General features: G+C 44.0%; 1 long non-coding RNA gene across 1 annotated transcript; it reads left to right on the forward strand.

Moving 5' to 3' along the window:
- The first annotated feature begins 656 nt into the window (after nucleotides 1-656).
- Nucleotides 657-11,547, forward strand: LOC122214595. Its single transcript, XR_006199985.1, has 3 exons — nucleotides 657-779; nucleotides 10,558-10,606; nucleotides 11,330-11,547. It is a non-coding gene; the product is annotated as an uncharacterized LOC122214595 (long non-coding RNA).
- Nucleotides 11,548-11,945: the final 398 nt, after the last annotated feature.

Consider the following 11,945-nt stretch of genomic DNA (forward strand, 5'->3'; position numbering starts at 1 on the left):
CACCTCTTTGCCTCTAATTTCTTAAGCTCTGATGATGTCTCATTGATCTCCCATGTGAAATTAGGGTGAAGCTGCTGCCCTTGGGCTCACCTTCCCAGAGCCCCCTGTGCAGACTGCTGGCTATTAGCAAGAGGGGATTTGATGTCCCTCTCATCTTGGGATGCATGGTAAGAAATTTATGAAAACACCGGGTCCTGAAGCCTAAAAGAGGAAATGATAGCTAAAAAACAAAGTAGTCTAGCTTGCTAAGGACTCTGTTCTTTGTAGGTGAGGGCTGGAAATTGTTTTTGAGGGTGGAAATGGCCGTAATACCTCCAAGGGAGGTGCCCATGTTCCAACATGGAACTGGACATGACTGGGATTGGCTTAGGGTGAAGGAGATAGAGGACACCAGCCTGCCCAAGGAAACTTTCTCCTTGTAGAAGTTGGAATAACACACCAAACACCAGAAGGAACAACCGTTGAGGGCTGTCTTGAGACAGGAATGAGTACTGGCTGCATCCTTTTAGATATCTTATCGTTTCCTCTAGGACATTATGCTTTCTCTCCCCAGATCTTTCAGTTGTGTTTTATCTTCAAATAAAAAAGAGAAACTGCTTCCAGAGCCCAGAGGGACCACTGTAACCACAGGATCACCATGACCATCTCTTTGGCCCCAGGAAAGGGCCCACTCAGATAGCATCAGACTGGATGAGGGACGGAACAACATGTTGCTACTGTGTCCTGGAAGGTCCAACTGTCTCCACTTACAAGGGTCTTATGTATCTCCATAAGGTTTGGTAAGATGCCCACAATACCTGCATTGTTCTCTTCTGGCTATGAGAATTAGGAAGTTTTGCTGTGTGAATGTAAGGGTTTGTTTACGCCTCAAGGCTTACAGAGGATTAGAAACCATCATTCCTTAAGACATTTTTAAAATGTTATTTATTTTTGAGAGAGAGAGGGAGAAAGACAGACAGAGAGAGAGCTGGGGAGAGGCAGAAAGAGAGAGAGGGGGAGACAAGAATCCGAAGCAGGCGCCAGGCTCTGAGCTGTCAGACACTTAACCGACTGAGGCACCCAGGTGCCCCTAGAAAGCATCATTCCTAAGCACTTTTGAGGAAACCTGCTGTCCCCACTGCTTACTATTGAAGGACAAGGCGAGATGGGGACATCCTGCTGACCAGTATGAAACACAGTGAAGTTCAGTGGAGGAATGGGGAACGTTCAGAAATAGGATCAATAAGAAGTGGTCGCCAATGATACAAAAGAGGGAAGAATCAAAGGTGTTGTGGAGATTTGTAGCTTGCTCAAGTGAGTAAATGATGGTTCTTCCTTCTCATCAGAGGAAGACAGAGTGTGGAGTACCTTTAGCTGCTCAGTTGTGTGGATCAAACAGGCTGATGTCCAGCTGGTTTGACCGGAATGGCCATAGAGGTTATGGAATACTGAAATATTTCCATAGTAAAAGTTTCCATTAAATTCGCCCCATTCCATTCAATGCCACTGAAGCCCCGCAACCACTGTCATCTCCTCTGGGGTCCCTTGATTTGCTTACCATTTATGAATAGGCACTAGTGATGGCCCCACTGCTATAATTGGAATCTGTTCTGGTTGGGCAGTGCCCATGCTATAACAGTTTTAAAATGTTTTGGATATCACCCATGGGCCCAAGGGTAGGGGCATTGTGGGGAGGGTGTCCATGCTTGGTGTAGGAGAAGAAAAAAAAGATTAAAACAAATTGAAATTTATGTCTTAGAAGGCTGTCAAGGTATATTAGTCTGCTTGGGCTGCCATAACAAAGTCCCACAGACTAAGTGGTTTAAACAGCAGAATTTTGTTTTCTCAGAGTTTGAGAGGCTAGAAGACCCAAATCAAGGCATCAGCAGTATGGACTTCATTCTGACATCTCTCTCTTCAGCTTGGAGATGGCTGTCTTCTTTATCTCCACGTAGTCTTCCCTCTGTGTCTGTGTTCTAATCTTCCTATAAGGACATGTCATGTTGGATTAGGGTCCACTTCAATTACCTCATTTAATCTTTATTACCTTATTTAATCTTAATTACCTCTAAAATAAAGTCACATTCTGAGGTCGTAGGGGTTAGGACTTCAACATATAAATTTAGGGGGGACAGAATTTAGCCCATAACACAAGGCAAAAGACTAGAATGTAAATTCAAACCACATTGGCAAAAATGGGTTCAAAACCAAAATGCAGCATCAGGAAAGGTAAGAAGGTGGGTAGGTGGCCAGGAGGAGTTTACCAGCTAGGGTGCCACCTGGAGAGTTTTGACAGACCCTAAGCAGTTTCCCTGATTGTAGAAGATCAAGAACCATTTGAACATAGAACAACTGAGGAGCCAGGCTTGATGGCTCTGGATTCCGTTAAGGGAAAGATATCTTTAGGATTTACAGTTGGAGATTTCCAGAAAGCCGTGGGAGGTCAGAGTTTGAGCTGAGAAGGTGATGCTCCCTAGAGTGTAGATTTAGAATTCAGCCACTAGGGTGGGGGTCTGTAGGGTGGGGGTCTGTCTCAGGGAAGTGGATCACTTCTGGCTTGCTCCATGGGCTCTTGTCAGCTGCCATAAATATTATGCTTATTGAGGGCTCGTTGTCAGTCAGTTGGTGTCACCCTGAAATAACCAGCTGGGCTTCCTATGAATCAGCCATAGCCACTCAACTCAGAGATGCTGCCTGAAGGATCTAAATTCAGAACCATTAATTAATTCCTTCCCAGTGTCCAGGGCATGGGGAGCTCAAGCCCTTCCATTTCCTCTTATTGCTGCTGGCTGGGTAATGTCATGCAGGTCTCTTTTAATTTAGCAATGTCTTATTTGACAAGCATCTAGATCACCCCGACTCACCCTTATTTTCTTGAGCAAAAGAGAGAAAACAGGAGATCAAGGTACTAATACATCAGCCCTGCAGAAAAATGACAAAGATTACAATACGTTATATTTAGATCCACAATTTACCTAAGGAAGATGATTGGGAAATTAAGTTGCCTGATTGGAAAGTCAGCAGTCCTTCTGTTTTTGTCTGGCTGTGCAGTCTCGTAAATGTTCAGGGCTTCAATACCTTCAGGCACTTATAATTAATTTTGAAAACTGGAAGATTGTGTGTATAAACTGCCTGATTTAATGAGATAAGTCAAAAGGGGAAAAGGGAGGCGGGAGTTTCTTACGGTAATTGGTTGTTACATTTTTCACATTGCTTTTCTAATCCATTCTGTTGGGAAAAGCTAGGTTTTCAGATTGTAGAAGTCCATGGAAATAGGTACTATTTAACTTAAAGAGACAGAAGTAACCACTGCACCCAGGGAGGTCCCTGGGAGGTCAGCAGCCTCTCAGCTGGCCCTATTTTGTGGGTGAGAGAGTTTGACTCCCAGAGAACAGTTCCTGATGGCAGACCTGAAGTTCTGGAGTCACAGACTAGGGAGGAAGTCTTAATTGGAAGTTTCCAGCATTAGATTTTTCTGGGGACTCCGTTCTGCCAACCCTTCAGCAGGGAACCAATCCTTTCTATACACAAACTAAAAAAGAAATGTCCTCTCAAATAAGGTCATCTCTGACTTTGAGAACACTTAAGATGAAGTGTTTTAACACTTTGCAAGGGCAGCCCTAACAGTGTACCACAGGCTGGGTGGCTGCACAGAAATTCATTTCCTCATAGTTTTAGAGGCTGGAAGTCTGAGATCAAGGTGTAGGCAGAGTTAGTTTCCTTTGAGGCCTCCCTCCTTGGCTTGTAGATGGCCATCTTCTCTCCCTATACCTTTACATGGTCTTTCCTCCATGGGTGTCTGTGTCCTAATCTCCTTGTAAGGATTAGGGCCCATCCTTGCGACCTCATTTGACCTTACTGACCTCTTTAAAGACTGTGTCTCTAATACAGTCATGTTCTGCGGTACTGGGGGTCGGGCTTCAACATCTAAATTTTGCAGGACACCATTCAGTCCATAAGAGATGTGTATCTTATTTTCCAAAATAAAATTACAGAGGCTTTTCCTCTTATTCCTTATTTCCTTTTTCATCATCTCTGCATTTCCTGTGTCACCTTAGGTAATAATTCAGATTATTAGCTGTCTCTCTCCCTCCCAGTTTTACACACACACACACACACACACACACACACACACAGTCTTTCCTACCTTCAAGCCATTTTCTGATTATTGAAAGAAAAAATGCGATCTTCCTTCACATACACCTTTCTACCATTTCTGCTTGGGTGCTGTGATCAAAGGTGGGCCAAACAACTCTATTAGGTCATGTCCGAATATAGCAAAATCCCTAAGTTCCATAAAAGATCTCTTTTGTTACCTCCCTTAGGATATTTCACAGAAGAGAGGCCCTGGGGGAGGTTGTGGCTCCCGCATCAATGACAGAGGTAGCCAGGTCCCAGGTTACTGCAAGAGCCAAGTGACTGTGCAATAAGATGCTTCTGTTTCTCCTGCTTTGGAGCTGTATTAAGTTGGGGACAACAGTTACCAGCTGGTCAGGTGTTTCTGATGTCACCTCAAGCCTATTCTTGCAGATACACACAGTGAGGGCTTCATGAGTCTTGCTGATGTGGAAGTGGAGGTAGCGATCAGGTGCCTGGCAGTCTGTCTGATGTACATTTTAGAGTTGTCTGTCCGTATGTGCTACTTAAAGCATAGACATACATAAAAATTTCTCCAGGGAGAACGTTTGGAGTGAGAGGAACATCATTTCAGATTCAGAAAAGGGGCTTGCAAAACAGCCAAGAAAGCAGAAGCCAGAGAACTGGGAGGTGCCATGGAGGTCCGGGGTGGAACAGGTTTTCAAGGAGTGAGTGGCCAAGGGTGGTTGGGGCTACTGAGAAGTCATGCCTGTGCTTCCTGAGTAGCCAGGCCCAGGCAAGGAACTCTAGAATGCTTCTTCTACTTTTTTCCGGCCTCACTCCCCAGGGACATTCCTAGGGCCTCCCCTTGGGGAGGGGCATTTCCCTTGATGCTTTTGTCTAATAGTTGGCTCATGGGGAATGATGGGCCTCTTGGCCTCATCTTGTATTTTGGCCACTGTGGGGCAACCTGCTGTGCACCAGTTCCAGCCACCTTGCAGCCTGACTGTCCTCACCACAGGCCTCCACACATGGTCCTTGCTTTGTGCCTTGGGCCTCTCTGTTGTCCCAGCCTGTGGGGGAGCCACTAGGATCTAATCAGCTGAGTCAACTCAGTGTACTGAGTGATCACCTTGTGGGGAGCCTGTGATCAGAGGGGGCTGGATGGGCAGCAGCCGACGGATAAATGCTTCCTCCCTTCTTCCCCTGGGACAAGAGCCCTACAAAATTAAGCCACCAGTTGCCTACAGTGATGGCCAACTCGAACTCTAAAAACACACCGTTATGTTGAATCACCTCTTCTGTGCATTGTTTACTCTTTTCTGGGTTCTTGGATCACCCTCTCCAGTAAAGTTCTAGCACTCAGCTTTGCAGGGAAGGGGGTGGTGGAAACTGAGGCTAAAAGAGTCAATCTGGGAAGAGCAGGATTTCTCAAGACAGACAGAAATAAGGATAACAAGTGATAAGAAGAGGGGTGATAATCCTTGGTGGGCAATAGCTTCACATTACCAGGGCTCTCACCTTAGCCTTAGCGTGGTTGAATGAGATGTGCCACACATGAAGGTGAAGCACTGACTTAGGTCAGGGGTCGGCAAACTGTAACCTATGGCTTGTTTTCCTGTGGCCTGTGAGCCAAGAATGATGTTCAGATTCTTAAAGGGTATGATAAATAAAGAATATGCAATGGAAACTATGCATGTCCCACGAAGCCTAAAATATTTACTATCTTGCCTTTGCAGGCAAAGCTTGCTGATCCCCAGCTTAGGTGCTAGGGTGCTGCTTAGACAGTGAGAAAGTAAAAACAGCCATGGCAGCTAGCACATGACGCTACCAGTGGGGATGAACAATGCTCACAGAATATAAACCATATTTAGACAAGGCCACTCCGTGCTGTAGTAGAACGAAACAGAGACAACAACACTCCAGGATTGTACAAAAACAAGATAGAGGACAAGGACACTCTACAACTCACCCCAAACAAGTAAACCTTCCTCTCTGCTCTTCCAACTAACACAAAAGATTGTTACTTCTTACTGATTGTTACCTGGTCTCTGCTTCAACCCTCCTGCCTCCTAATTAAAAATTACCAAGGCACCCAGTCACTGAATTATGCACCTATCCTGGTAGCATTTGGTCTCAAACCACTTTTGCTTCCTCTTTTGAATCCTCCAGCAGTGGCCAAATCCTAAAAGAGGCCCCTCTCAATTTTCCATCACTAAGATACCCATGCATCTGTGGAAATAAACAAAGATCACCCAAATGAGGACAAGGAGAGACTACTTATTCAGAACCCCCTATAACAAGGGAGTCAGCTGCCATCACTTGCATTTGGCAGAGTTTACGGAAGGCAGGGGAGTGGAAAGCTTTATAGAGAATAAAAAGAAAGCTTCACATGTGCCTGATTGGGTCTTGGGGAAGCTATAAGTAGGCTAATTAGAAGGCATCCTATGTGATTGTTTAGGGGAGAATATTTGGCTTTCTCTGGTTGTTCCTGAGTTGGCAGTGGGGGTAAAAATCAAGGAAGCTGCTAGCTATTCATCAAGTGTTGGGTGTTCTGGGCTGATTGCTACATGGGTTGGGGTTTGGCTTCCTGGGCTGGTTGCTGCAGAGGTGTGGGTCAGGTCTGTTGTGGGTAAAACAACACCCACTAAGTTTAAGTTGATTTGTTTGACCACAACAGATCCCTGGTGGTTGTTGGTTACTGGACTTGGACAACTGGATGAGTGCATCTGGGTTTTGTTAAATTCATTGAAGCCTTAATAGAAGAAAATGATATGCTGGTATCAACCAATTGTGGAAAGGTGGAGGCCTCGGAGGCGGGGGAGCTCAAGGGACCCATGACCTTCCTCAGCCAGGGCAGCATGGAGATCTACGATCTCCTCAGGGTGATGCTTGTCCTCCTGGAGGCCTGCCACCTATTAGCATCTCCAGATCAATGACCAGGATCAGGTCTCAGGGCCCTGCAAACACAAGGACAGAGCAGATCCTGGTCACCGTTGAGTGTTCTGTACCCTTTAAGTATGCATCAGCTACTACTTCCAAACTACTCCAAAAAAAATGTTTACTTTATTTTTGAGAGTGGGGAGGGGCAGAGAGCGAGGAAGACACAGAATCGGAAGCAGGTTCCAGGCTCTGAGCTGTCAGCACAGAGCCTGAAGCAGGGCTCAAACCCACAAACCGTGAGATCATGACCTGAGTCAAAATCAGATGCTTAACTGACTGAGCCCCCCAGGTGCCCCTCACTAAAAGTGATTCTTACAGCAGGGGGAAGCAATTTTTTTCCATAAAGGACGAGGTAGTAAATACCTTGATTTTGGCAGGATTTGAGCTTGGTTGCCCCTCCTCAACTCTGCCACTGAGGCAGCCACAGGCAACACATCAATGAATGGCTGTGGCTGTGTTCCAATAAAACTTCAAACAAGCAGTGTCCAGATTTGGCCCACAGGCTGTGGTGTGCCAATCTCTTAGATAATCATTCTGCCTCTGAGGTTTCATTTCTCCACTGAGAGAATGAGAGTGTTGATTTCACGCAATGCTTCTCACACTGAAGCAAGCATTAGAATCATCTGGAAAGCCAGTGAAAACACAGATTCTTGCACATGACTCCCAGAGATTCTAATGCAATGAGTCCGGGGGAGACCTGGGGATTTGCATTTTGGACAGACTCGCAGATGAGGCTGATGCTGCTGGTCCCGGGACCATGCTTGTAGCACAGGTTGGAGACGATACTTGTCATCCCTGCTGCAGAGGGGATTTTCTGTAAGAACTGATGCCTGAGACCAATTGAGTTAGAAGCAGAATCAAGTTTCTGAGCTTTTTAGAAGTCCCCCCCACAAAGATTCTAATGTGTAGTCAGGGTTGAGATCCACCGGTGGAATGGGTCTCCAAAGCTCTGCACTCCAATTGTGGCTCCCCAACCAGCAGCATCAGCATCACCTGGGATTTGTCAGAAATGCAGAATCTCAGGCCCCTCCTTGACTGAATGAATCAGAGTTTGCATTTTCACGAGATTCCCAGCTGATTCATGTACACACTGATGTTTGAGATATGAAACTCTAAAGGAAGAGACCGGCTTACATTTACAGGTTTCTTTTTTCCTGCTATGTGCCAGGCACTGGGTGGCCTCCTTACCTCACTTTCTCCTAAACTTGCCTGTATTCATTTTCCACTGCTGCCCTAACAAATTTCATGGACTTAATGGCTTAAGACCATACCCCTTTATTATCACACACTTCTGTAGATCAGAAGTATTTCAGAGGCAGTTGAGCTCTTTGCTTAGGGTCTACCAGGCCCAAATTGGGGTGTTGGTGGGGTGGGGTTGGGGAAGAAGTCACTTCCAAGCTCATCCCAGCTGTAGGCAGAATCTAGTTCCTTGTGGATATAGGATCGGGGTCCCTATTCCCTTCTGGACTGTTGGCCAGGAGTTGTTCTCAGCTTCTTGAGACCACTCTGAGTTTCTTTGTATGTTGTCCCCTTCCTCTTGCAAGAGAGCAGCTATGCATCAAAGTCCTTCTTATGCTTCTAGTTTCTCTGATTTCCCCTCTGTTACCAGCTAGAGAAGATTCCCTACTTAAATTTAACAAACTCACATGATCAAATTAAGCTTACCTGGATGATCTCCATTTTTAGTAACTCAAAGTCAACTGATTAGTAAACTAAACAACATTTCCCACATCCCTTTCGCCACGGGCATGATATCCTATCATGAGTCACAATCCGGGGTGTTAGGGCTTAAGATCCAGGGGGTCAGTAAACAATTCTGCCTTCTACACTGCCCAGACCACATGGCTTACAAATAACTCTTAGAGCCAGAATTTGAATCTAGGTTTGTCTGACCCCCAAACTCATAGTAACACTGTTTTATAACTTGTCTCTCAGTGGGGAAAACAAATGTGTTGCAGAGAACTTTATAGTTAACAATGAGCATTCTCATTTATCGTATTGTTTGGCCTCATAAGAAACTCCAAATGGGGCACTGTTATTCCTTTCTGTGAATGATGAGACTGGGGATTAAGAATGCCTATTTGTTCAAGACACTATAGCCAGAAAATAGCAAATTAAGGACTGAAGAATAGCTCTCTTGATGCCAAATCCCATACTTTTAGCTTTAAATCATCACAATCCCTTAATTTCTTGTTCAGATCATTCTCATTATCTAATTGAGAAACAAATTTACTGGAGCAGAATAAAGACACTAGAAGAGCACTTCCAGATTGGATGCAATGTTTGAATGATACAGTGGTTCTTGTGCAGAAAAATGGGCCCACCTGTTAGGCTAATTGAAGATGAATTCTACCCAAATGCAGAGAAATGCTCCATTCAAGTCCTAAAACTTACTGTTCTTAAAGAAGATAGTCAAAGAATTCTCAGACATAATGTAGAAAACAGTCAATTCATGAAACAAAAACCTTTTACTGAAATTGCAAGCCAATCAAGTAATTGTTTGTGAGAAACAACAGGATTTTGGATACATCTCCTTAGTGATTAGGGAGTTGGCCCCTCCACAGAAAAAGCTTAAGAAGAGATCATAGAAACATCCTACTGCCAGTGACTATCTTCATTTCATTCCCTTGTTTCTAATGCAGAGAAAACAATGTAGCTTGAAAGAATGGAGCCACAATTAGAAAGCTAGGACTCTTTTGGAGGTCAGAAGGATGGTATGTGTTAAGCTTTTCCTGGCAGGGTCAACTAGGACGCAAGCCTGCAGAGTATCTCTTAGCTGAGCCCCCATATACTTTAATCATTTTTTCATCTCCTCTTGGGGCAAAATTTGTATCTAGTGAGAAACTATCCTTACACTGCCAGTTCAGAAGTTATTTTATGTTAAAGAATGGCTGATCATTTGTTCAAAAAAAAAAAAAAAAAAAGAGTTAGAAATTCAATTGTATCCTGGGCCGGTTTCCTTGTCATCATTTACAGATGCAAAGAGCTTTGTTATAATCTGGGATTCAGTCTATGATTTAAACAAATTATGAAAAGAATTAGGCCTCAGTCAGGTCAATTTTATTAAAAGCCTTCAGATCTTGGAGGATCAATGAATGTAAGAGATAGGTTAACCCCAAGGGCTTCTGGTTGGTGAATAAACACATCAAAGGGAAATCACATTGTTCCCTTGGCCAACTTCTGACATTGCTCTATTCAGTTGATTTCAAGAGATGTGGAATGATAAACATGAACAGGTTACAAACATGGAACTCTTTCATTATATCCATTTAGCTGGGAGTTTTATCCCTTTATTTTTCATGAGGTGGGTTATTTTAATAGTAAATGCTGATATCAACAGTCAATATTGAATCTGTAATCTCCAATACAGTCTTTCCTAAGAGGATATTTCTAACATATTTGATAGAAAGCACTATCTGTCCATGATTTACATAGACCACTGTGGTCTCACGGGAGAAAAGGTGGATATAAGGAAGAGCTGGTAAGTCATTTTGGGCTCTTTATGTTGGTATGAGAGCATTTGGTCTTTTCCAACCTTTTTTTTTTTTTTTTTTGGAGGGAGAATTGGTTGTGAGAACAATGTGGATACTGATGGAGAGAATACAAGGTGGGCCAGAGTGGTAAGTATCTATGTGACAAATGGTGGTGGAGATATCATTATTTGAGAATGTGCATATTCATGCTTAGTAGTGGATATGCAAAGATAATTGAGACGTGGTCCCCTCCATCAATAAAATAATACTGATGAATTAACATTCTGGAATCAATATTCTAGATTTGGTCATTAAGGGAAGGCCATATGTACCTCCAGCGCAGTCATTTAAACAAACAAACGCACAAAGTGGACCTTCTCTCTAGGATACTTCTGATGAAATTGCTTCTGAAGGTTGCAAATTGGTGCTCAAGACCCTGCTTAAAAAACAGTTTCGGACATTCATTCAGGAAATCAAATGCAAAAACTGTCACATTTATTTGGGTTTTATTTATAGCAGGGAGAAGAACTAATAAACTGACATAGCATTTGTTCCAAATCTAAACCTGATGTCCCATTTGGGGAAGATCTGCGTCAACTCCACTCTGATAAATCAGCAAAAACAGAGACAAACAAAAAACCAGCCCGGATACCAGCAGTGGCCCGAGAACCAGTGACCAGTCAATACAAGAATCAGCTGGCTCTTCCTCTTCCTGGATCAGCCTTCCCCTTTCCAACCAGGGGTTTTTTGGTTTCAATCTCCTGAGTCAATTGCTTTGGGGGAGGGGAGGTCTTCAAATTGCATTCTATGTCACTCATTTCCCTTTCATATAGATTTTTCTCTTCTCTCCCTTCCAGGCCATTGATTTTCTTCCTTGGGTTTCTGAGAAAGCTTTGCTCCCTAGGCGTCTTTATCCGGCTTGCTGACTGAAGCATTATTCACACTTCTCCTGTGGCCATGAGGGTGAGACACCTGCTGCTAGGGACTCCAGGCTCCTACCTCTGAAGGACAGTGGACTAAATTTCTGACAGGGGCCATGAGACACCTTTGAGGGAAAGAGATGTAAGAGCTCTGATCTCTGAGGACATAAAGGCTCTCACAGGTGCTTGCTTTAGTTATCACTGCCTTTTAGATGGCATTTTCCATGAGGTTCTAAATTCTTCATCATTCTTCGCAGACTGGGAATGGGCTCAGAGGGGAAGTTGTGCCCCCTTGTGAAGTGTACTAAGGGGTCTTCAGAAGGTCCCACCACGGCCTCCCACACAGCAAATGCATTACCTCTGTCTGTGAAGAATGGAAATGTTATGAATATCATAACATGAGGGTGAGGGTGATCTCTGAAATCCATTGTGAGCATGGAACTCAATGGCCATTATCAGAGATAACAATTGTTGGCATTATTCATATGTGCTTTACGGGCCATAAAACACACTTGGCAACACATCTCATTGGGTTCTCACACTCTCGATGAGA

Source organism: Panthera leo, chromosome A1, assembly GCF_018350215.1.
Source record: "Panthera leo isolate Ple1 chromosome A1, P.leo_Ple1_pat1.1, whole genome shotgun sequence".
Classification (NCBI taxonomy): Eukaryota; Metazoa; Chordata; class Mammalia; order Carnivora; family Felidae; genus Panthera; species Panthera leo.